General features: G+C 38.4%; 1 protein-coding gene across 1 annotated transcript in view; it reads right to left on the bottom strand.

Annotated features, from left to right (window-relative positions):
* LOC112042630 (uncharacterized) overlaps positions 1 to 7144 on the bottom strand; it is a 168254-nt gene extending 161110 nt beyond the window's left edge. Inside the window, exon 1 of the mRNA XM_086995901.1 lies at positions 6738 to 7144. The gene's annotated coding sequence lies outside the window, so the exon portion shown is untranslated. The remainder of the gene's footprint in view (positions 1 to 6737) is intronic.
* Positions 7145 to 12480: the final 5336 nt, after the last annotated feature.

Here is a 12480-nt window from a genome sequence, read left to right as displayed (position 1 = left end):
CTGCTAGTTACCCAACGGGACTTGCCACTTTTATAGACAATTGAGATGATTATATACCGATGACTTAAATGTTGACACGCCTAATTAAGCTGCTAGTTACCCAACGGGACTTGCCACTATATAGACAATAGAGATGATTATATACCGATGACTTAAATGTTGACACGCCTAATTAAGCTGCTAGTTACCCAACGGGACTTGCCACTGTATAGACAATAGAGATGATTATATACCGATGACTTAAATGTTGACACGCCTAATTAAGCTGCTAGTTACCCAACGGGACTTGCCACTATATAGACAATAGAGATGATTATATACCGATGACTTAAATGTTGACACGCCTAATTAAGCTGCTAGTTACCCAACGGGACTTGCCACTATATAGACAATTGAGCTGATTATACCGAAGTCATATTAGCAAGAACTCCTGCAAAATTAGATCGATCCAGTTAGTACGATGAGAATATATCTTTTAGATGGGGAGAAATTCACTTATCCCGGCAGTCTAGAAAGCTGTTAAAATGACAAAAAAATTCACAGTCAGGTTAACAGAACCTACTGGTCAATTACTGAGCTGAGAGTTTTACCTGTTATCAGTTTTACGATCATATGAAACCCTTGGTCATCGTCTACTATCTTTGAGTAACTCGAGATGCCAAAAATCGTTTTTGGAAACATTTTCCGATGGCGCTATAAGATTGTCAGCGTTCAGCATTTTGTTCGGCAATTCTGCCCAGAGACCTCGCCAAATGATACAAACTTGGGGACCAAGGATATGTAGCAAGAAACAAACAAAAGCGATTACATGTAACTGCAACAAATAGGCGTGAGATTGCATTTAAAGATTCCTTCTCTGTTATTGATCAACAGGCCTACTATAACTTAACTACCAGATGCGGCACCGAAGGATCCAGATTTCACCATCAGATCGGATCGCGGTACCGGTTTTCAAGGTGTGTATCAGTACGCATTCCATAGTATCCTAACCCGGGACAAAGTTTGTACGACGACTGAGATTTGTACCTTTCATTCGGGTATCGCGCCTCGTCAGGTGCGATATGGCGACAGGTGTAGACGGAGAAAAAATATTGTAACACCAGCAGAAAACTATCATCATATATGCTTGCTCCGTCAAATGTGTCCATTCCGGTAGCCATGAAAAACTTATTTAACCCATAACAGGAGGGTGCCACGTCTGATACATGTACTTCAAAGTGCTTACAGATACACAACTTCTAAAGCAGTAGCGCGATCCGTTTTTTGGTGAATTCTGGATCATTTGGTGCCGCGTCTGGTAGTTGGGTAGGCCTGACAGAGTAATAGGATGGCATTGTTTGTATCTTTGTTGAAAAAGTACCCCTCACTCGTGTTAATACGAGTTTTTGAGAGGTAACGATGCAGGATTTATTTCAATGATTTGGCATTTGTCAGGTAAGCTGTGAATAATCCAGCGATTATTTTAGAAGACTCTCCTTGCAAAATGCCATCTTAGAATATATCTGGTAGTAAGTAGGTGCTTAATTGCACAACAAACAATGAGTTTATTGCAAAAAAATTAATAAATTTATTCACTTCTTTGTGTGTATGTAGAAGTTACGTCAATTGTTATTAACTCGGCATTTTCTTGTAGATTAACTGCGTCTAAAACTACATTATTTCTGTATGTATGTGGCATGATGCACGCCCCCCCCCCCCTCTCAAGATAAATGCCAAAACATCTCTGATGCTCAAGGTGTGCTGGTATATTTAGCTCGGGTGACTGTCTTATCTCTCTCTTAAACATACAGTGACTGTCACAGTACCAGCCTGTGTCCACAAGAGTAGACAGATTTAATCTGTTCAAACAATAATATCACTGCACCCAGCTCTGATGTCAATACATTCCCATGCCCTGATCTAAGTTATAGAAGTTAACTTCTTGATATGGCCCTCTGCAGGTAAACGGAGAACAATATCAGGCCTACCCAACTACCAGACTCGGCACCTAAGGATCCTGAATTAACCGGTATATCGGACCACACTACCCGTTTTCAAGGTGTGTGTCAGATCGCATTTCGGAGTATCAGCCAGAACACCGACAGGATGAGCCCACGCTCGGCTGTCACCTTGATTGGATAGTAAACGATTGTCGTATTTAATCGCTATATGATTTTAAAACCGTAAAACCGGGTGCATAAATTCGAAAGCCACCTAGATGAACCTTAGACTGCCACGTTAAACTAATACAATGCAAAAAAGCCCTATTTAAAGTGGTTAAAACATTCAAACCGAATGTCGTAAAGTCCCCATATACCCCCATAGAGACAATGAAATAGAGTACTCTAAAGTAAGAGTACAGTTTAAGGTTGTTCAGCCGAGCGTGGATGAGCCCCGCAGTCGTGCTACAAAATTTGTTCTGGGGTATGATACTCCGAAATGCGATCTGACACACACCTTGAAAACGGTAATGTGCAATTATTGATTTACCCATATTCAAATATTGTTTACTGTTTAATTGCAAGTGATGCAATTGTAACGATTTTTAAGCTTTCTTTAAGGACCTTGCTTAAACCAGAAAGTAGAGCGCAACTAACAACTATATAGTACCTAACCACGTTCGTTGTTGAATGTTTTACCTTTTTAAAAATATTGTGACAAGCTCGTAAATGTAAAAATATCAAGCTGACATGATCCTCCACATATATGATCATACTGATCTATGGCAGACTTTTGTTTCGTCTGTTCTAGTCTCACTATTTCACTTCTTTAAATCCTTTAAGAATGGAAGGCAATTGTTTGTGTGAACGCTCTCTTTAAGGAACTGAATCCTAGAAAAATTCCGCAACTTGTTGTGAAGTTTGTTTAAAAGTTACCGTCTTTTGGGGTAAAAAAATTAAGTCAATAAAGTATAGAGAAGTTTAACGTAAAGGGCAATAAAAATTAGAAGGAAGGCGTTTAAGACTGCGATCCCATAACCTCGCAACATCGTGGACCTAAAATTTTCCCGACTTTATCCAAGTACTTCATGTTAAGTGTGGGGCAGACATTTACGCCAGTTAAACTGAATGCAATATATATTGCTCGGGTGACAGTGTCTTATCTCTCTCTTAAACATACGTTGGCTGTTACAGCACAGCCTGCGTCCACAAGAGTAGATAGATTTAATCTCTTCAAACAATAATTTCACTGCACCCAGCTCTGATGTCAATAAATTCCCATGCCCTGATCAGTTTATCTTGGTTATAGAGGTTAACTTTCTTGAAATCGCCTTCTACAGGTCAACAGAGAATGATATCATACCCTGCTTATCTTTACTTACAGGCGTCAGGATCAGTTTATTTAAAAGGGAAGTTATATTTGGAAGGCTGCCTTTGCAACGACCTGGTTGTTCTTGAGTAAAACAATGACAAATTACCGTAGACAATTTCTCCGTTTTACAGTACAAGTTTCCTTTCTGTAACAATGCACCCGCAGCATTTGCAATAGATGGATACGATATATCTGTTGTTATATTTGTTACTTACTGTGCTTGGCTCAGGGTCATAACCTTATGTAGACAGGCACGACTTTGAAACACATTGGTAACAGCGTTATCCACCGTTTTAGAGCGATGTACTGTACAATTTAAGAGTTAATTCTCTCATTATCTTAAATGTTACTATTCATACAAATGGTGAACGTTGACCTTGTGGTCCCCCTGTAGCAATACCTTTCCTTTTTTTTTTTTTTTTTTTTTTTTTTGTGTGTGTGTGTGTGTGTGTGTGTGTGTGTGTAAAAGGGAATTATCGAAACTATTCATGTTTTACAAACTTATTCGAAAAGACAAAGGAAGTCAAACCTAATTCACAACGTTTGTTAGAATTTTTTTTAATAGAGCGGACGTTGCGCCAGGCGGGGATCACCGCTCGCTGAATAAGGGTGACGTCACTTTAGTACTCGGCCTGATAAGCTGTGTGCTGGTTGTTAGGGAAAAATAAGCTGACGAAGCTTAGGGGTATTTTAACCATTTGTTATCATCTAGATACCGAAAATGAGTTTTCCCTGTATCTTATTATTCAATAATGGGTTTATTTTGCTGATTTCAAACAATAAAATGCACTCGTTGCAATGTATAAACATGGCAGCTTAAGGCTTTTATCTTCAATTTAACACCTTTCTTTTTGAGGTGGGATAGAAATCGGTTTGGGGCGTTATTTTATCCACAAATAAGATTGTATCACGAAAGTTGACCACGAGTCAGTGGGCTACAATTGCTTGCCGACATTTTGATTAATCCTTTTGTTATGGAGTTACGATCCTTTATTTACAGATCTTCTCTAAACAAAGGCACTATTTTGCTTTAGCAACAATAATATCCGAAATGAAAAATTAAGAAAAAATTGCTGACAGTGTTTTGGAGTACTAAATGGTGTCAGTATGTTCGTGGGTGTTCTGGTAAAGGAGAACTTTGACAAACAGAATTATTTAAGTTTCCAATGTCTTTCACGACTTATTGGGCGGAATGTAAGCGGTTTTTTATGTTGCTAAAAACACGTATACAGGATGCAACAGTTTACAGAAGGGATGGATAATAGATATCAGTCCCTGTGAACGTTACATATTATATTCACAAGAAATGCAATTAAATCAAATATGTTTGGCAAGGACGCAGTAAATGGTGTACGATTAGTGATACTATATACAGCTGCCGAGCTCAACAGAGAGGATTTTTCTGACAGTACGTCAATATAATCAACTGATATCGTGTTATGGTGATGTGACATTAGCATCATGAATCATGTCTTTATCTGTTCTACTGACAAGCAGGTTTCTTTTCTTTAAGAACTTAAGCCGTTTTTGGACGAAAACTTGCTATCATGCACAAAATGCACGAAACCTCAGCGTCGGCTGAACGTGCCATTTCTGTATTTGTAATTGTTTATTCATTTATTTATTTATTATTTATTTGTTATTTGGAGGGTAAAGACGGCGATATATATTTCCCTATAGCTTTCATATTTTGAAATATGTTCCTTTGTATTACATTCGGTCATCTGACCAAATTCTCCGTTTTTATCTTTTTATTGTTTAACATTTTGTATTATATTTTATACATGCACATAACAGAATGTTAAAATTATCATTGAATGAATTACATGTTTTTGTCAACATTGTGATGCCTTTTCTTTTTTTTTTATTTTTTTCACAATCAGAACCCTATTTGAAGTTTTAATTCACCGTGTGTGCATTCTGTGTCCATTTCGGGACAGTGTGACACATGCATACAATTTCTCCATGCAGTAATCACTGAGTAACATAGATGGTTACATAAATGGGATTCTCTGAAGATGTCTCCCATCTATAGTTACTTAGGCAGAACTATAGTGGAATGGTACGGTGGTGTATTATGGAAGAATATACATGTATGTATAGGACCTATACCATTACAGTCAAAACCTTAGTTTAGAACAACAAAAGAGAATATGTGAGGCAACTGTGTATCAGACAGAGATATCGCAGTTGTCAACAGAACTCTCAAAGATACATCTTAGTTTTAATTTCTGTTTCCGCCAGCAGAAAAAGCTTTGACGTTTTAATGACGGTAATCGATATCAGTATTTGTATTGCCTGCGATAAGCGGTTGGTTGCGATGTGCGCTCTCTAAATATAGCCTCCCAAAATTATATCTTTGTACACACGATGTACATGCAGTCCTTGCTACGCTGAGCTGACATAGTGGACAATAACACTGAACTTGAAATACGGTAGTAAATTACAATATGTTTTCTGAAGGGAGGTGTGCATGGAAAGCTGTCCCTAAGTCAATCTGATGAGGCAGATCTAGTCGACTACTGCCCCATCATGAGCGACTGAGGGTTTCCCCTTACGAAAACTGTATTAAATTTGTGCTGGTATTTACAGACAGCGGTGAGGTTGAATCAAGTTACATCAAAGGTTTGATAATTTTTTGAGTGGGCTTCAAGAATTAACCCTACGGAAATCTAGACAAAATTATGGTTGCGATCTTTTTTTTTTTTCAGAGGGCGAGAGGTAAAGTCCTAGAAAGCAGTGACAAACTGACTTTCGTTATGTTAGAGGACACTTTTGTGAAGCATAGTCTTGAAGAAAAAACAATGACTGAAATTAATACTCTTATAAAACAATTCCAATTACTATACGACTACAAATTGCTTCAAATACTCCCACGTCACAGTGTCTTTCTGCCCCTCGTTTTGTTTCATAATCCGATTCAATGAAGCTGTTAATGAGTATTTAATGATTTGAACAACAACTATATTTAAAATCTCGTAAAAAGATCAACAATATGAATAATATTAGACGTTTTATCGCTGATATTCATTTTATTACACACTTTCGTCATTTTAGATACCCATATTGTGTCTGTGTATTTGTTTTACCTCACGCAACGTTATCAGCGCACTTCCGTTTCCTTCCAAAATACGGGGTCTAAGCACGCCACAATTGAGACATTATTTTAGCATTTTCCATCATTAATCGGGGTGGAACCAGGATTATTTGAAGGGGATTCCGGGGATGTAAAGGCGACCCCCCCCCCCCTTGGTTCATTTCAAGAGGGGACCATTGTTGTGATTAATTTCAGAAATCGGGAGGGAGGGACAGGATCCCTCTGGCATACCCTAAATCCGTCACTGATCAATGATCGAATAATATAGGTGAAACAGGATATAAAACCGATTTCTATCCCACCGCAAAATAGAAAGGTGTTAATTATGTCATAGGCGAATTTTACTTACCAGAAGGGAGCGACTAATAACTGCCAAAACAGGCACAGCCGATATCCAAGTGACACCATCGAAGTATTTGTTGTAGCTGGTTCAGATTTATTGTAGGACCAGTAGGCCGCTGATTCAGCGAGGAATGACAGCCAGCAGATTGTCTATATGGCTTACATTTGGTTATTCTGATAGCTGCAGTTGTTGCTTTGTTACTGAAAGTAATCAGCGAGTACAAGTGCTCTGTGTGGACGAGTAAATACAGTTTAAATAACACTAACACTTTTGACTTTCTGCATTTATGTCCGTTATCTCAAACGTCCCCACATAAGGTAAATATGATCCTTAGCAACTGTCGCATCCTTCCTCTGATAAACTGCTGCATGTTTGCCTGCAGGGTTAAACGGTTAAAGGGGTTTGATGATGCTCGAGGATTTGTTACTAGTAAAAAATCAAATACCTACGGTACATGTGTCATGAAATGTGTCTAGGATGTAATGTTACAATCACATCTATTGGCCAGAAAACTATCAATCTACAACATTAGGGCGGGGATTCCCCTTTTTAAGAAATGGCGGGCAACCGGCTCTTTGTGTGCCATTATCTTAACAAGGTGACTTGAGTTACCTGCACATGTTATAATAGAAAATGTTGTTGAAAATTATGATTTACGACTACACACATTTTGTTCTCAATTCTACTGATGTCAAATGTGTTCCGGCCTTTTTCAATATCCAAGTAACCATGTCATATGTGTTTAAAGCAGGTACTAGCATACATGGGTACCTACCAGCACAGTAGCTACTGAGAGGGGATACTGTCATTGAAATAACTCGTTGTACTTCTGTGACTTGATTCATAGATATCAGTTATTGCCACGAATTAGATTCTTTGTCACTTTGTGTAACCTGTGTGGCGTTTTAATTATATTACCATTATACTTTTCATTTTAACGGCGTTTTTATTGAGTAATGGATTTATAATCTTGAAGATATCACATACGTGCAGGCTAAATACATCTTTGCTCTAAGTTTTCAGATAAGTTTCAAGGTTATTTCAGTTTGTAACCATAAATCCCTGTTGTCTCCCTAACCTTGCATAAAGGAAGAATTGCGCGTCGTCTACAACGGCATTCCCAGAGATTTAGATCGATCCAACTAGATCGACCTAACTCCCTGGGGGTTCACGCTATATTGCAGTCAGCCGAGCGCGCACGGTAGTTAATTACCCCTTTACCCCGGGACGGACATTTAAGCCGGATTATCTGACAGTAATCTAGTGAGACTCCCCACGGGGATAGATCGATCTAAAATCTATGGGAATGCGCCCTATTACCCAAACATCAGTAAATGTCGGATATTTTAATTCATTTCTGAGTTGCAGCGCCCTGCGCTTTATTCTAGTGGTGAGTGTAAACGTGCCAAGCATGTGCAGTGGTTATACCCTCCACCAAAGGTCTTCTCATTCTTTTCTACCAGTATCTGATATGAAATTGGTTGAAAGACCCCTTATGAAAGTCAGGAATCAATACACACCCTCCATTTTATACAGGGGGTATATGGTTGACATAATGACGGGTGATTGAATCATACCATTAAGTCAATGAGACCCGAAAGGTGGAGGTTCCCTTCAGACAAATGATACATAAAGTACAAGGAGCTGTTACATGTAAGGACTTTTTCTTAAAACACTGTTAACCACTGATCTTCAGCGAAATAAAATAATTAATAAATAATAAAAAAAGAACTGAAGGCAATGTCTCCAGCCTTATAAATTTATACACATAGATGTATATCTTCATAATATAACTTCATTTAAAGTAATGCAGAGACCACAAGTGGTGCTTGGATTCCTGAGAAGTCCTTGGAAATCCCTGAGCACTATGACGTAATCACTGCGTCTACTAAAACATTTGCTTTATTTGATTTTATTTGCCTCATCTTTGCTTTTTGTTTGATAAAGAATTCTCCTTGCAGAGGAGTATTTTATGAAATGACCCAAACAACACTAGTTTGTGAATTTAAATGATAATTGTTTTATTTTATGGAGCAATAAGTGTGATCTAAATTTTGACCCACAGGGAGAAGCAAATTTCAGAATATATTTCGCAAACACAACAGTTGTATCGCACCAACTTACAAATACAGACTTGACAGTTAATATGGAATATTTCAGTTTTAAAGGTATACCTAAGTAAAAATGCGTTCTTTTTTAAAAAAACACAGATCTCACATAAGATATCTGACTGGAGAAGTATGAAGTCAGGTGTGTCGCTACTAATTAAGTGACTACCAAGTCTGTTGCACTGCTGCATGGTGTAATATGCGGTGATTTAATTGGCTAGTGCTCCTTTGGGCTGGCCAAAGCTTGGCTTTGATGAAGCATAGTTCTGTCAAAAAAGTATCCATATGTCGGCAACTACTATCTCGAAGAAACTGAAATTTTGCATGCAAGCGGTCGGTTTTGCAGTGCGTAAAATAAGTTAAGCAGTGTCTTATAAAATTGTTAAGCTGTGCCAAAATGAAGCGAAAAAGACAGACACTGCCAGACAGATTCTTGTGTCAAACGGAATGGTCTGCACAGTTTTATAGAGTTATGCCCAGACTGATGCACCTACACAGAGACCACGCCCAATGTATCGACATCTTACCACCAGGGTACAGGTTTCACTTTCGTTCAGGATATGCTGCTGCAATTAAACCAAAACCACCCAGTCCGTTTTGAATGAGGGGCAAATTATCACCAAAACGCGATTTTCAGGGTTCTTAGCGGACAACAAAATGGTTTCAACAGGTTAGGATATCAGGCGACCTCTGAGGAAGCCACTGTAAACACCAAAACAGCGTAGTCTGTTTCTTTAATGAACTGGGGACCATGACCGTTTCTGGATAGAACACTGAACCACGCGGCTTTCTTTATTGAGGTCAGATTTCACCAGTTCCACTTAACTGGTCAAAACAGAGTTTACGGGCATCCCGAAGAGGCCTACGACAAGGCGTGTGCCACTTCATAAGTGACTAGGGTCAATGACAGCGTCACCATTTGCAGTGGATACCACATTGGTGCCAAAACACTAATGGAAATCATCGATGAAAACCTGAACCAGATCAAATAAAGGAATACTCTGGGAACCACTTGACCATCATTTGATAGGGGGGACCTTAGGGGCAATTTTAGGTTCCACGATGAGATTGCCGGTTCACACAGAACACTTTTAGTAGCAGATAACTTACAGAACCAAGGGAATGAGCAGCTACCTTGGTAATCAAAATCGCCATATTTGTACCACATAGACAATATGTGGGTAGGCCATTACTCACCGAATCAACAGACTGCATGACCTAAAACAAAACAGAATCAAATTGGACAATTTTTAACCGTTGCCTGGAATTTTATTCCAGATTAAACTCTAAAAACCTACCCTAAGGAATGGCTTGCCGCTAGAAAACTCTGGTAGCAGCAAGATGAGGTCTGGCGTAACAGCGACCATTGTTGTGACTGACACTAACATGAGGGGCCTTTGTGGGCCTGTAACTCTTTTAAAGACGATAATTTGGAAGATATGGAGATCCAAACTATCGCTTTCAATGGTTGTCGTATGACTTTAAATAGGCAATGTATTTTTGTTTGCTTCACTGGCGAATTCAGTTAATGAACTGTTGTCACAATGACAGCGAACAGATTAGCAAAAGCTTTTAAAACACGATTTTAATCCTTATTTTCATTTATCAGTCAGCAAAATAGGGAAAAAACTGATTAATTATGATTTAGAGAAAATATTCCATATTAAATGTCAAGTCTGTATAATGTTTACATAGGTCAATGAGACGCCATTGTCCGGCAATGATAGTAGAGCTGGGTGTTCTGGGAGTGCCACTGAGCGTCCTCAGGAAAAGAAAATACAGAAGTGGACCTGGACATGACGTGCTGTCAACGCTTTAACTTTAATTTTTCCCTGAATAAGGAGTTTAGTTTGATGTGACACGTTTTATGTTGATAGATCGATCATATTGTAACAAAATAATTTAGTTCAATTAAGGTCAAATGACCTGTTAAAAATCATGAAAATCGGACTGTATTATTATTATTATTATTTGAAAATTAAGTACCTTCTACCTAAAAACTTGAAAGAAAGCTGAAACTGAAAACTACATTTTCCTTTGCCAGTTTGATGTGAATACATGTGATGATTTCTTAAATTTCCTACTTGCTTCATTCAAATCACTATGCATGTCTTTTAACCGCTTTAAAAGTGAACAAAACTTCAAAATATTAATTTACAGCTTGGGGGGGGGGGGGGGGGGGGCATTGCAAAAGAGGTCCAGAAAATAACGTATGCATGGCAGTATATACTGGCAAGAAGTGTAAGATTAGGGCAGCCTCCGTGTCGTGTTCTACAAACTTGTTGTCACCTTGTAAAGGCCAGTTCAAATGTGCTCATGATTTCAAGATCTCTGTCTTTTCTCGTGCACACACACACGCACACACACATACAGTGCCGCCGGAATCTCCCCTTACTTACCCTCCGGGTCGCTGCGGGTTGTACGGACGGCCTGGCTCGGTAACTATGGAAATAACATTGTCATCCATACGCTGTTTGGTTTCTGTTAACAATAGTTCCATACCCTGCCCGTCGGGCAATTATCGTGACAAACTTTCTGCTAACAAAAGAGCCTAACCCTAGCTCGCTGAGATAAAGATCGAAGGTGAGCGTGGTCGCAATTAACAACAGTGATTTTTAAAAGTCGCTTTACCAAAAAGATTCGGTGATGACAGCAATTTTCGTGTACATTGTACTATGAATTGATTAAATTTACATAGAGTTTAATAAATGAATTTATGAATTTATTAAAGATCAAATAAAACACTACTTGTACATGTAATATTTATTAGGCTTCAAACTGTCTTTCCTATATACATATTATTAACAAGATTGAAATTTATTTTTATAGTATGTCCTTATATTTCTATTAGTTTTGTTCATAGACGAAATGCATTTTTTTCCAAAAAGACTTGTCAGTTGTTTCAGTGATAAACATTTTGTTAGCCATATCTTTAATATAGTTCAGTCTATATTTGCATATAGGATCTCTCTCATCTACACCCGTAACATTTCTGTCCTTTCGTATTCGTTCATGAATCGTAAACAACCTTCCCATCAACTGAACGCAAAAGTTGCCTGGGGAACTTGCCCGTTGTCGAATTTCGAATATTTCTTTATTTGACAAGGCGACGGGTGGCCGGCCGAAAGACTGATTCCTTGATTCTGTAGGACACAAAGTAGGAACTGTTTCTCTATCATTGTTTGATATGTAATTCAAAACGATAGGAATAGTTCATCTTTACGATCTAAAGCCCAAACTTAACCAAAAGCCTTCTTCATACTTAAACGCATCAAAAGAAATTAATTTAAAAAAACTGGATTACAATCTCTCGGGCTAACTTCACTGGTTGGCACGTGTCATCTCACATTAATTAACAATCAGTTCAGGTTAGCTTTATTCATGCTGGGTAAACACAGTGATTAAGCCCTGACTATTACATAATCACTACTGTGTGACACGCGTCGTCTGAAATTAATGTTAACATTGCGATGACGCTCTTCAATCCCTCAAAGGTTGACCTGCGCCACATGAACGTTATAGACGAGGAGATGACCATATTAACGCAGAAAAGTGTATTATACAGTAATAAATATATAAATCACCTAAAGAAGATGATTCCAGCGGTACTTGAGAGAGAAGGTCGTGCATCAGGCTACTAA

This window comes from Lingula anatina, chromosome 9 (genome assembly GCF_051362555.1).
Source record: "Lingula anatina isolate TDL-2025a chromosome 9, LinAna3.0, whole genome shotgun sequence".
Lineage (NCBI taxonomy): Eukaryota > Metazoa > Brachiopoda > Lingulata > Lingulida > Lingulidae > Lingula > Lingula anatina.
This window is presented reverse-complemented; position numbering and strand designations above follow the sequence as displayed.